The 13520-nt window shown below is 38.1% G+C and overlaps 1 pseudogene; it reads left to right on the top strand.

Annotated features, from left to right (window-relative positions):
• Positions 1–1158: 1158 nt before the first annotated feature.
• Positions 1159–9161, top strand: LOC109560050 (UDP-glucuronosyltransferase 2B18-like; annotated as a pseudogene).
• Positions 9162–13520: the final 4359 nt, after the last annotated feature.

Here is a 13520-nt window from a genome sequence, read left to right as displayed (position 1 = left end):
CTCATGTCCATCGAGTCAGTGATGCCATCCAGCCATCTCATCCTCTGTCATCCCCTTCTCCTGCCCCCAATCCCTCCCAGCATCTGAGTCTTTTCCAATGAATCAACTCTTCACACCAGGTGGCCAAAGTACTGAAGTCTCAGCTTTAGCATCATTCCTTCCAAAGAAATCCCAGGACTGATCTCCTTCAGAATGGACTGGTTGGATCTCCTTGCAGTCCAAGGGACTCTCAAGAGTCTTCTCCAACACCACAGTTCAAAAGCATCAATTCTTCGGCACTCAGACTTCTTCACAGTCCAAGTCTCACATCCATATATGACCACAGGAAAAACCATAGCCTTGACTAGACCGACCTTTGTTGGCAAAGTAATGTCTCTGCTTTTGAATATGCTATCTAGATTGGTATTAACTTTCCTTCCAAGGAGTAAGCGTCTTTTAATTTCATGGCTGCAGTCACCGTCTGCAGTGATTTTGGAGCCCCCAGAAATAAAGTCTGACACTGTTTCCACTATTTCCCCATCTATTTCCCATGAAGTGATGTGACCGGATGCCATGATCTTCGTTTTCTGAATGCTGAGCTTTCAGCCAACTTTTTCACTCTCCACTTTCACTTTTATCAAGAGGCTTTTTGGTTCCTCTTCACTCTCTGCCATAAGGGTGGTGTCATCTGCATATCTGAAGTTATTGATATTTCTCCCGGAAATCTTGATTCCAGCTTGTGCTTCTTCCAGCCCAGAGTTTCTCATGATGTACTCTGCATATAAGTTAAATAAGCAGGGTGACAGTATACAGCCTTGATGTACTCCTTTTCCTATTTGGAACCAGTCTGTTGTTCCATGTCCAGTTCTAACTGTTGCTTCCTGACCTGCATACAGATTTCTCAAGAGGCAGGTCAGGTGGTCTGGTATTCTGATCTCTTTCAGAATTTTCCACAGTTTATTGTGATCCACATAGTCAAAGGCTTTGGCATAGACAATAAAGCAGAAATAGATGTTTTTCTGAAACTCTCTTGCTTTTTCCATGATCCAGTGGATGCTGGCAATTTGATCTCTGGTACTGAATCCCAAATAGCTATTTCCTAGCTCATTAATAAAATGGAAGTTCCATGATGAAAAGGTAAATTAAAAATAGACATTTCTATTTACACATAAAAAAGGGATGTCACAGAGAAAGAAGTGTGCCACTGTCCCTGTCCCCAGCTGTGAAGGCAAAGTTCAGAGTATGACCAGAGGGAAACTTAAGGATATAAGCACTGTTCTCAAGGAACACAGTTTATTTGAATCAGATTGTGGGAAGGTCAAGCTTATAAGTGCCCACAAATTATGAACGGTTTGCTGGTAAGCAGTTAAGAAGAAAGCTGGTTGCTTCATGACAGGTACAAGCTAAACATTGGCAAGCAAGTTTATCAGAGAAAATCAGAGAAAAACACAGCTACGAAGAGCATTCTTGAGGTCAGAACATCCCTCAGACATTGGCTTCTAAAACTATCCTTGCAAAAGAGAATGAACTTTTGTGGATCAGTTTCTGAAGCAATTTAGGCCTCTAAGACATTATCAAAAACTGTAGCATAATCACCCAGCTGATATGAGCTAATAGTACGAAAAGAGACTGTTAAAAGGAGAGTGTTACTAAAAACAATGTCAACTCAGGGAATGTGAATATGCCCAAGGTTACTACTACTATTACTACTACTAAGTCGCTTCAGTCGTGTCCGACTCTATGCGACCCCATAGACAGCAGCCCACCAGGCTCCCGAGTCCCTGGGATTCTCCAGGCAAGAACACTGGAGTGGGTTGCCATTTCCTTCTCCAATGCATGAAAGTGATAAGTGAAAGTGAAGTCGCTCAGTCGTGTCCGACTCTTCGAGACCCCATGGACTGCAGCCTATCAGGCTCCTCAATCCATCGGATTTTCTGGGCAACAGTACTGGAGTGGGGTGCCATTGCCTTCTCCCATGCCCAAGGTTACACCCTCCAAATAGCTGCATTAGAGACTTTACACTGTAGAGGAAAGAGACTTAAAATAGTCCATGGAATCACTAAACATATATCAGTAACAAGATATGGAATCAGAATTGCTACACTGCACTGTGTAAATGTAACACTTTGACAATAATTTCACAATATATATAAAGAAATCAAATATGTGACTTAAATGAGGAAAAACAGTCAATAGAAACTGTCTATGAGAGGGACTAATGGTTAGCTCTAACAGGGAAAAACTTCAAATTAGCTAATGTCAATGGGTTCAATGACTCAGAGGAAACTACTAAATAAAAAAACCAAACACTGAAATAAAATGAGAAACTAAAATAAAAATATAAATTATCATAGGAGACTATTGGAACCATTATATTATTTCAAACACAGAACTTACAAGAAATGGATAAATTATTGGAAGCATACAACTCACCTTCATGAAACTATGATTAAAGAAGAAAAGTATAATAAAAAGGTCCTATCTAATAGAGTCTATAAGTAAAAGGTAGAAATCATATTTTCCAAATGTAACAACTGTGAAGAGGGCTGAGCGCTGAAGAGTTGATGCTTTTGAACTGTGGTGTTGGAGAAGACTCTTGAGAGTCCCTTGGACTGCAAGGAGATCCAACCAGTCCATTCTGAAGGAGATCAGCCATGGGATTTCTTTGGAAGGAATGATGCTAAAGCTGAGACTTCAGCACTTTGGCCACCTCATGCGAAGAGTTGATTCATTGGAAAAGACTCAGATGCTGGGAGGGATTGGGGGCAGGAGGAGAAGGGGACGACAGAGGATGAGATGGCTGGATGGCATCACTGACTCGATGAACGTGAGTCTCAGTGAACTCCGGGAGTTGGTGATGGACAGGGAGGCCTGGCGTGCTGCCATTCATGGGGTCGCAAAGAGTCGGACATGACTGAGCGACTGAACTGAACTAAACTGAACAAATGGAAATTTTGGAATTGAAATTTACTATATCTGAAATGAAAATTTCACTGGAGGGAGTCAACAGTAGATTTGAAGAAGCTGATGATAAAGCAAGTGAACTTGAAGATAGATCAATAAGATAATATAATCCAAAGAACAGAGACAAAAAATGAATAAACAAAAATGAACAGAGGCTTAGAAAATAAGCCTCTGTTGGTACATAATAAAGCAAACTGAAACACACAAAAAAGGGGAGTGCCAGGAAAAAAGGAGCAAACTAAAATATTCAAAGGGCTTCCCTAGTAGCTCAGACAGTAAAGCATCTGCCTGCAGTGCAGGAGACCTGGATTGGATCCCTAGATCAGGAAATACCCTGGAGAGGAAAATGGCTACCCACTCCAGTATTCTTGCCTGGAGATTCCCATGGACAGAAGAGCCTGGTAGGCTGTGATCCACGAGGTTGCAAAGAGTCGGACACAACTGAGTGACTAACACACACACAAAATATTCAAAACAAATAATGACTGAAAACATCTCAATTATGATGAAAAATATTAATCTACAAATCCAAATTGTCCAACTACTTCAAGTAGGATAAACTTGGATAGCCATACACAAATGCTACTGAAATGTTGAAAGCTAAAGTCAGAAAGTTTTGAAGCACTAAAAAAAATTACTCAACCTCACAAGTGAATATCAACATACTGCTTATATCTCATCAGAAACAATGGATGCTCTCTGGCAGTGAGATGACATAGTCAAAGTCCTAAGAGTCAAAACTGTCAGCCAAAAATTATATATCAAACAAAATACTCTTTCAAAAATGAGTGCAAAATATAGATAACCCTCTGCCCACATCTGCCCAAAAAGAATTTATTGGGCAGAATTCTGTATCAAAGTGAATGCAGACACAAGAGCCTCTCACTTGCTAGTGTTTTACGTTAGTCTTCTTTCTTAACTAATATAATTGATATAATTTATTTGTGTGTACAAGATCATCAACTTTTAGATGAGTGACAGCAAAGACAAAACTGAAGTGTTCTACAAGTGGACCATTTCACTTGTGTTCTACTTCTGCTGACTATTAATGTAATCTACTTTTTTGAGGCATAGGAGTTATAATTTAACTTGCTGATTGATTTCTTCTGGATATAAGCCTGAGCAATAGCAAAGTTCAGTTCAGTTCAGTTCAGTCACTCAGTTGTGTCCGACTCTTTGCGACCCCATGAATTGCAGCATGCCAGGTCTCCCTGTCCATCACCAACTCCCGGAGTTCACTCAGACACACGTCCATTGAGTCGATGATGCCATCTAGCCATCTCATCCTCTGTCATCCCCTTCTCCTCCTGCCCCCAATCCTTCCCAGCATCAGAGTCTTTTCCAATGTGTCAACTCTTCACATGAGGTGGCCAAAGTACTGCAGTTTCAGCTTTAGCATCATTTCTTCCAAAGGAATCCCAGAGCTGATCTCCTTCAGAATGGACTGGTTGGATCTCCTTGCAGTCCAAGGGAATCTCAAGAGTCTTCTCCAACACCACAGTTCAAAAGCATCAATTCTTCGGTGCTCAGCCTTCTTTGCAGTCCAACTCTCACATCCATACATTACCACAGGAAAAACCATAGCCTTGACTAGATGGACCTTTGTTGGCAAAGTAATGTCTCTGCTTTTGAATATGCTGTCTAGGTTGGTCATAACTTTTCTTCCAAGGAGTAAGCCTCTTTTAATTTCATGGCTGCAGTCACCATCTGCAGTGATTTTGGAGCCCAAAAAATAAAGTCTGACACTGTTTCCACTGTTTCCCCATCTATTTCCCATGAAGTGACTGCTTCTTGCATTCTCCCAACTCCTCAGCAATCACTGTAGGGGCTGGCAGCATCCACTGGATCTCAGTTTGGGGAGCTCTCATTCACATTGGAGGCCAGAAATTGCTGATGGCTATGACATTTCTTGTTTATTAATATGGCAGGAGATATCTTCATTTCACATTTCAGTGCCTTAAAAAAGCCCATTTCTCATTTTATTGTAAAAGTTATAATTAATAAGTTTACTGAAATTCGTTAATTCCTAGGTCATCCAAAAACCAAAGCCTTTGTAACTCATGGTGGAAGCAACGGCATTTATGAGACCATCTACCACAGGATCCCTATAGTGGGCCTTCCTTTGTTTGCAGATCAACCTCATAACATTTACATGAAGGCCAAGGAAGCTGCTGTCAAATTGGACTTGGAAACAATGTCAACAAGAGATTTGCTCAATGCATTGAAGGAAGTCATTAATAATCCTTTATGAGTATGGTTTTGGTTTTTTGTTTTTTTTTTTAACTAGATATTCTTTCTAGAGAAGTTCTCATCTGAAAGCCAGGGAGGCAGTCATGAGTCTTCACAGAAGCCCAGTGAGAAGTAAGTTTGGCTCAGTGCTTTGAAAACAGTCACCAATAATCTATTATGAGTGTCACATTAATATTTTTTCATGGTTTTATGGAAAAGGTTTGTCAGTGGTTTAAAGATAGTGGAGAAATTTTGAAAGAACTAATCATTAAAAGGGATGACAGAAGATGAGATTGAATGGCATCACTGACTCAATGGACATGAGTTTGAGCAAACTCTAGGAGATGGTAAAGGACAGGAAAACCTGGCCTACTGCAGTCCATGGGGTCACAAATAGTCAGACATGACTGACACACTGAACAACAATAGCAACAAAATCATTAAAATGAAAGAATCACTGAAATGGTAATAGAAGGATAAAGAAGCATTGAGAACAAAGTTATAGTAGGGAACAATGAATGCTAATGAATGTTTGTCTGCCCACTTTACTTTCTTTCAGCATGTGAACTCCTCAGATGTTTTAAACTCTTAAAAGATGGCTATTTTCAGGAAACCACATTGACATAATCAATCTCAAATCCCCATTACATTTAATATTTTCCAGGATTTCCAATATTTTGAAATATTAGAAAATACTATGCCAATATTTTGATTCCATCACTGATAAATGGTAAACAGCTAGAACTTTCCAATTACCCAATTTCAACCATGTAGATACTATGTATAAATGTAGGTATATTCTTGGGTTTTTTGATTGTGATAGTTTAGTCTTCTTTGGAAGAATTATAAAATCTAAATGTAGTTGACTTGGAAGGGATATGCTGGATATTCCCTTTATAAAAGTTTTTACACAATTTTTAGGCAATTTTCCATTCAAAACCAAATATTGGTTATAATCCTAATGTTGTACAATACAACTTTGTACTTATATTATTCCCAATAGTTTTTGCCTCTTACCCATATATTTCTGTTCCCCTAAATACAGTAACCAATAGGTTGTTCTCTATCTGCAAGTCTTTAATACTTTGAACCCATCACTCATAAATGGTAAACAAATAGAACTTTTTAACTTAATTACAACTATGTTGATGCTGCTTATAAATATAAGTATATTCTGAGTTATTTTGTTTGTGTTTGTTCTTGTCTTATTTGGAAGAGATATGTTGTGCCATTACTGTCTAAAAGCCAAATTTTCTAAAAGCAAAAATATTTGATTTCCAAATCACTTCAGGATATACATGAATTTCAGTAACACAATTATATTAATATCACAAATACGACATATACGTGGGGAAACAGTGGCTGACTTTATATTTCTGGGCTCCAAAATCACTGCAGATGGTGATTGCAGACATGAAATTAAGAGATGCTTACTCTTTGGAAGGAAAGTTATGACCAACCTAGATAGTATATTAAAAAACAGAGACATTACTTTGTCAACAAAGTTCCGTCTAGTCAAGGTTATGGTTTTTCCGGTGGTCATGTATGGATGTGAGAGCTGGACTATAAAGAAAGCTGAGGGCAGAAGAATGGATGCTTTTGAACTGTGATGTTGGAGAAGACTCTTGAGAGTTCCTTGGACTGAAAGGAGATCCAACCAGTCCATCCTAAAGATCAGTCCTGAGTGTTCATTGGAAGGACTGATGTTGAAGCTGAAACCACAATACTTTGGCCACCTGACGCAATGAACTGACTCATTTGAAAAGACCCTGATGCTGGGAAAGATTGAGGGCAGGAGGAGAAGGGGATGATGGAATATGAGATGGTTGGATGGCCTCACCAACGCAATGGACATGGGTTTGGGTGGACTCCAGGAGTTGGTGATGGACAGGGAGGCCTGGCTTGCTATGGTTCATGGTGTTGCAAAGAGCTGGACATGACTGAGCGATTGAACTGAATTGAACTCATAAATATGTATACTTCCCTCTATTGTTTCATAATGTCTTTGAAATGAAGCATTTAGAGAATGTGTCAATAATAGTAGCACAGTGTCCATTTGTGTTTTATAAGTTGTGTTATTTAATTTTAGTGCAGCTATTTACCTAAATAAGCAGTACATAAAGCAAATTGTCTTTTTCTTAAGAAAAAGATCTTTCATTTGCTGATTTTCTATATGTATATCTTTCTAGTATATTTATATGTTTTTTAATTTTAATAATGCAACATTGGTGTCAGAAAATTAAGATGACTTATTGCCTGCTATATACTGAAGGCTATGATATAACGCATATGTTATTTAGTAACATAGTGTTGTGCATGCATGCTAGGACGTTTCAGTTGTGTTGGACTCTTTGCGACCCCATGGACTGTAGCCCACCAGGTTCTTCTGTCCACGGGGATTCTCCAGGCAATAATATGGAATTTACACATATTAAGTAACTTTTTTATTGTATTCTTTTGCTATAGTATTACAAAAAAATGTTTCCAGATTACTGCAGTCCTCTGGAAAACTCCATGTGCTCTCCCCATGTTTTTGACAGAAAAGAGGAAGTTACCTCCATTGTCATAGCTGCAATGCCATGTTATATCACTTTGTGATTTAGAGTTCATGAACCATATTTCTTTATTCTTCTTACTTTTTGGTCTACTAATCCATCATCCCTGTGTCAAGAAGATCCCCTGGAGAAGAAAATGGCTGTCCTCTCCAATATCCCAGCCTGGAGAATTCCATGGACTGAGAAGCATGGCCAGCTACAGTCCATGGGGTCTCACACAGTCAGACCTGACTAAGCAACTAACACACACACACACACACACTCAACACACACACAGTCCATCATCATTTCAACAGTAGAAACAAATGTAACTGCAATGCTTGAAAGTGAAATTTTGAGTCATTTCCAGATTCTTTCAGAACGACAACCAAAGCAACACCAATATGAGCAAACATTTTCTGACAGAATACTACCTGCTGGGAATATCTCTAAGAATCAATACATTATTCTCAAAATGATCAGATAAGGTACTATTCATATCCAATTTATATAGCAATTGGGCCCTCCAATTATAAAATGAGTAGTTTGAAAATAAAAAGGTTTTAAAAATTTAATAAAATTATATTAAAAAACAAAAAATAAAACAGAGGAACAGAAAGAATAAAAAAAGCAGCCAACAAGTGTCAGAGTCCAGTCAGGAATCAAACCGAGTCAATCCACTTCCACACTTTCAGCCACCACTTCACTAATGTAAGATCAGCTCTGTTTGGACAGGCCTCTGAACCTCATCATAGATTTACCTGCTATCTCTGGATTATGACTGCATTTTAAAACATATCTACCACATTTATTAACAATTCTTTACTAGAAAATTCAAACTTTGAACAAATATATTACGAATTCCTTTCCTTTCTTTCCCCTTTGGGACTTAACTCATTCCATTCTTTAGAGTACACAATCTCATCCTCTCCCATTTTCTTTCTATTTTTTGGCACTTGAAATCCTATGCATTTAAGGTATCTTAACCCACAAGTTAAGGTCTCAATAATCACCTTGGAGTAAAATTATCTATTTTTCTTTCACTCTGTGTTGTTCTCTCTGCTACCATCTGAAAGAAAATTTCACACATTTGATCTATTAGAGCTCATTCTATAAATAGATGTCTGTTTGATTTTCTTTCAGCTACAAAGGGAATGTCATGAGGTTATCAGCCATTCAACATGATCAGCTTATGAAACCCTTGGACAGAGCAGTCTTCTGGATCGAGTTTGTCATGTGCCACAAAGGAGTCAATCACCTGCGACCAGCTATCCACGACCTCAACTGGTTCCAGTAAAACTCTCTGGATGTGATTGGGTTCCTGCTGACATGTGTGGCAACTGCTGCATTTGTCATCACAAAGTGTTTTCTGTTTTGTTGCCAGAAGTTTGCTGGCATAGGTAGGAAGGAGAAAAGAGACTAGCTGTTTCTGAGATATCAAGCTTGTTTGCCACATAAATAGAACTCCTCATGCTTATTCCAGTAGGAGGAATTATGATAAAGTTCCTCTCCTTTTGTGACAAAATATAAAATTCACTTTCAAGGGATTGTCTACCTGACTTAGAATTATTTTTTGCAAAGGAAAAATACTGGTTAAAAATTAAATAAAAAACTACATGCATATATAGTGAAATTTTTTACTTTAATTCAAAAGTTTTACTAAAGAGAAATTATTGAATGTAATTGTTTTTCACATGTTGAGTGCAGAAACAAGAACAATAACCAGTCTACCCAACTGTATTATTTTGTAGATATTCAGAATTTTAAACTTCATTTGATTTAGAATTTTATAGTTTTTCCTAACTATAGAAATTGTTCAATAATTGGAATTCTGTAAAAAGATTCAACCCTTAATTTTATTTCTGAGACTATTAATAGTTCTTTGTTTTCACTGTGCATCCAGCCTCAACAGAACTTCTTACCTAAAGCCATGGCAAGACATTCACTTTCATCCAATTAAACTATTTCCCAGAAGAGTGTGGGATTAGAAACACAGCAAAGATCACATAATCATTTCAATAGGCACAAAATAGTATTTTATATAATCCAACATCCATTCATTAAAAAAAAAAAACTCTCATCAAACTGAATATAGAAGGAGTATATCTCAACATAATAAAGGCCATTTATTATAAAAACACAGTCAACATAATACTCAAAATTGAAAACTTGATCAGAATCAAAGAAAAGATGCCCACCCTCACTGCCTGTTTAATACAGTATGAGAATTCATATACATAGCAATCAGACAAGGAAAAATAGAATAAAATTATCCAAATTGGAAAGGAAGAGGTAAAACCACCAAACCCTAATTATCTTCATAAACATTATTAAAATAAATTAATTTAGGAAAGTTGAAGGACACAAGATTAATTCACAGAAATCTGTTATATTTCTATACACTAATACTGAAATATCAAAATACTAAATGCCAAAGAAAATGTGAAGAAAAGGGAACCCTCATACAGTGTTGCTGGGAATGTAAATTGGTGCAATTGCTATGAAAAACATTATGCAAATTACTTAAATACCAAATATAAAACTACCACATGATCCAGCAATCCCACTTTAGGTATATAGCTGAAAAATGAAAAACTCTAGTTTCAAAAGATACGTGCACCCCAGTGTTCATAGCAGCACCATTTATAATAACTAAAACATGGATAGGACTTCCCTATAGCCCAAATGGTAAAGAATCTGCCTGCAATGCAGGAGACCCAGGTTGAATCCCTGGGTCGGGAATATCCCCTTGAGAAGGAAATAGCAACCCACTCCAATATTCTTGCTTGGAGAATTCCATGGACAGACAAGCCTGGCAGGCTACAGTCCATGGGGTTGCAGAGTTATACATGACTAAGCAACTAACACACACAAAGCATGGAAGCCACCTAATTCCCATTAACAGACAATTATTTTAAGAAGGTGTGGCATATGTGTACTAAGGAATATTACTCATCCTTGGAAAGAATAAAATACTGCCATCTGTAATAACTTGGTTGGAACTAGAGATCACTATTCTTAGTGAAATATGTCACAAAGAGAAAAATACTATGTCACTTAATATAGAAACTAAAAAATAATACAAATGAATCTATATACAACAGATTGACAGACATAGACAATAAACTTATGCTTACCAAACAGCAGGGGAGACAGCAACCAATTAAGAGTATGGAATAAGAGATGCAAACTACAATACATAAAATAAGCAACAAGAATCTACCAAACAGCACAGGGAATTATTACCCAATATATTGTAATAAGTATAATGGGATGTAATTAAAAAAATACTAATTAATTATACTATACCCCTGAAATAACACAAAATTGTAAATCAACTACATATCAATGTAGATAGATAAACATAGATAGAAAATTTTGCACCTTGACTTCCCCCTTCTTTTTCTTTTAATGTGTAGCTGTGCTGGGTCTCGCTGCAGAGGCTTTCTTCTAGTTGCAGAGAGTGAGGGCTACTCTCTAGTTGTGGTACACAGGATCCTCACTGAGGTGGCTTTTCTTGTTTCAGAGCACTGGTCCTAATGCTCGGGCTTCAGTAGTTGAAATGCATGGGCTCAGTAGTTGCAGTTCCCCAGCACTAGAGTGCAGGCTGAATAGCTGTGATGCACTGGCTTAGTTGCCCTGCAGTATATAGGATCTTCCTGAACCAGAGATCAAGTCTGTGTCTCCTGCATTAGCAGACTAATTCCATACCACTGAGCCATAGCTGAAGCCCAAACACTCTCATTTCTGAAATGGCAACATGATATATTCCATGAACAAATTCTTACGTGAAGTAAGAATAACTACTGAAATTTATATTTTAAAACAACCATTTAGTTTCTAGAAAGTTCCCTAAAGATATACAGCAAGTAAAGACACATTTATTTCAGAAAAATACATTAACAGAAAAATCATTGAAAGCCTTTGCCATTTAAACCCAAAACATCTCCCTCTCTCATCATTCTTATTCAGAAAACTAGACTTCATTCTGGGTAGGTTCAGAAAGAACACTAGGTTCTCACTATCCACAGCTCTCTTTTGAGTGTTATTGTATCATCTAAGAAGGGTTTAGCACTTGATTTTCTCACATATACACACACATACCCCCTAGTTATGAGTTACAGTGGCTAATTTCCAGATAAGTATGGCCATCAAAGTTCCCCCTTCTTCCACCAGCACCACTAATAGGGCCGAGGTTCTATTCAGGCACAGAATATTGAGAATACTGAATCCCAAAAGGTGTTTTCCCAGCTCATTCATAGAATCTAAGTTCCATGATGAAAAGGAAAACTAAAAATTGGCACTAGTGTTTACATACAAAAGAGGGATGTCACAGAGAAAGACATGTGCCACACTGTTCCTATTTCCAGCTCTGAAGAGAAAGTTCAGAAAGCTTGACCAGAGGGAGACTTAGGATAAAAAAGCTATTCTTAAGGGGCTCACTTAATAGAATAAGATTGTGAAAAGATCAAGCCTATGAGCATCCACAAACTATGAAAGATCTGTTGGTAAACAGTTAAGAGGAAGGTAATTGTTTAATGACAGATACAAGCTGAACATTGACAAACTAGTTTATCAAAGAAAATCAGAGAAAGACACAGCTCTGAAGAGAATTCCTGAGGTCAGAACACATCTCAAACACTGACTTTTAAAACTATCTGGCAAAACCATTGGAGCAATTTATGCCCCCAAGAAGAGGAGTTCAGTTCAGTCGCTCAGTCATGTCCGACTCTTTGCGACCCCATGAACTGCAGCATGCCAGGCCTCCCTGTCCCTCACTAATTCCCAGAGCCTACCCAAACTCATGTTCATTGAGTTGGTTATGCCATCTAACCATCTCATCCTTTATCGTCTGTTTCTGCTCTTGCCCTCTATCTTTCCCAGCATCAGGGTCTTCTCAATTTAGTCAGCTCTTCCCATCAGGTGGCCAAAGTATTGGAGTTTCAGCTTCAACATCAGTCCTTCCGATGTACATCCAGGACTGATGTCCTTTAGGATGGACTCGTTGGATCTCCTTGCAGTCCAAGGGACTCTCAAGAGTCTTATCCAACACCACAGTTCAAAAGCATGAATTCTTCAGTGCTCAGCTTTCTTTATAGTCCAACTCTCACATCCATACATGACTACTGGAAAAACCATAGCCTTGACTAGATGGGTCTTTGTTGACAAAGTAATGTCTCTGGTTTTTAATACACTAGGTTGATCATAACTTTCCTTCCAAGGAGTAAGTGTCTTTTAATTTCATGGCTATAATCACCATCTGCAGTGATTTTGGAGCCCCAAAACATAAAGTCAGCCACTGTTTCCCCATCTATTTGCCATGAAGTGACGCATGCCATGATCTTAATTTTCTGAATGTTGAGCTTTAAGCCAGCTTTTCCACTCTCCACTTTCACTTTCATCAAGGGGCTCTTTAGTTCTTCTTCACTTTCTGCCATAAGGGTGGTGTCATCTGCATATCTGAGGTTGTTGATATTTCTCCCAGCAATCTTGATTTCAGCTTGTGCTTCATCCAGCCCAGCATTTCTCATGGTGTACTCTGCATGTAAGTTAAATAAGCAGGGTGACAATATACAGCCTTGATGTACTCCTTTTCCTATTTGGAACCAGTCTGTTGTTCCATGTCCAGTTCTAACTGTTGCTTCCTGGCCTGCATACAGGTTTCTCGAGAGGCAGGTCAGGTGGTCTGCTTTCCCATCTCTTTCAGAATTTCCCACAGTTTATTGTGATCCACACAGTCAAAGGCTTTAGCATAGTCAATAAAGCAGAAATAGATGTTTTTCTGGAACTCTCTTGCTTCTTCAATGATCCACA

The sequence above is a fragment of the Bos indicus genome, chromosome 6 (genome assembly GCF_029378745.1).
Source record: "Bos indicus isolate NIAB-ARS_2022 breed Sahiwal x Tharparkar chromosome 6, NIAB-ARS_B.indTharparkar_mat_pri_1.0, whole genome shotgun sequence".
In the NCBI taxonomy this organism is placed as follows: domain Eukaryota; kingdom Metazoa; phylum Chordata; class Mammalia; order Artiodactyla; family Bovidae; genus Bos; species Bos indicus.
Note: the sequence above shows the minus strand (reverse complement) of the source record. Positions and strands in the feature narration are given on the sequence as shown.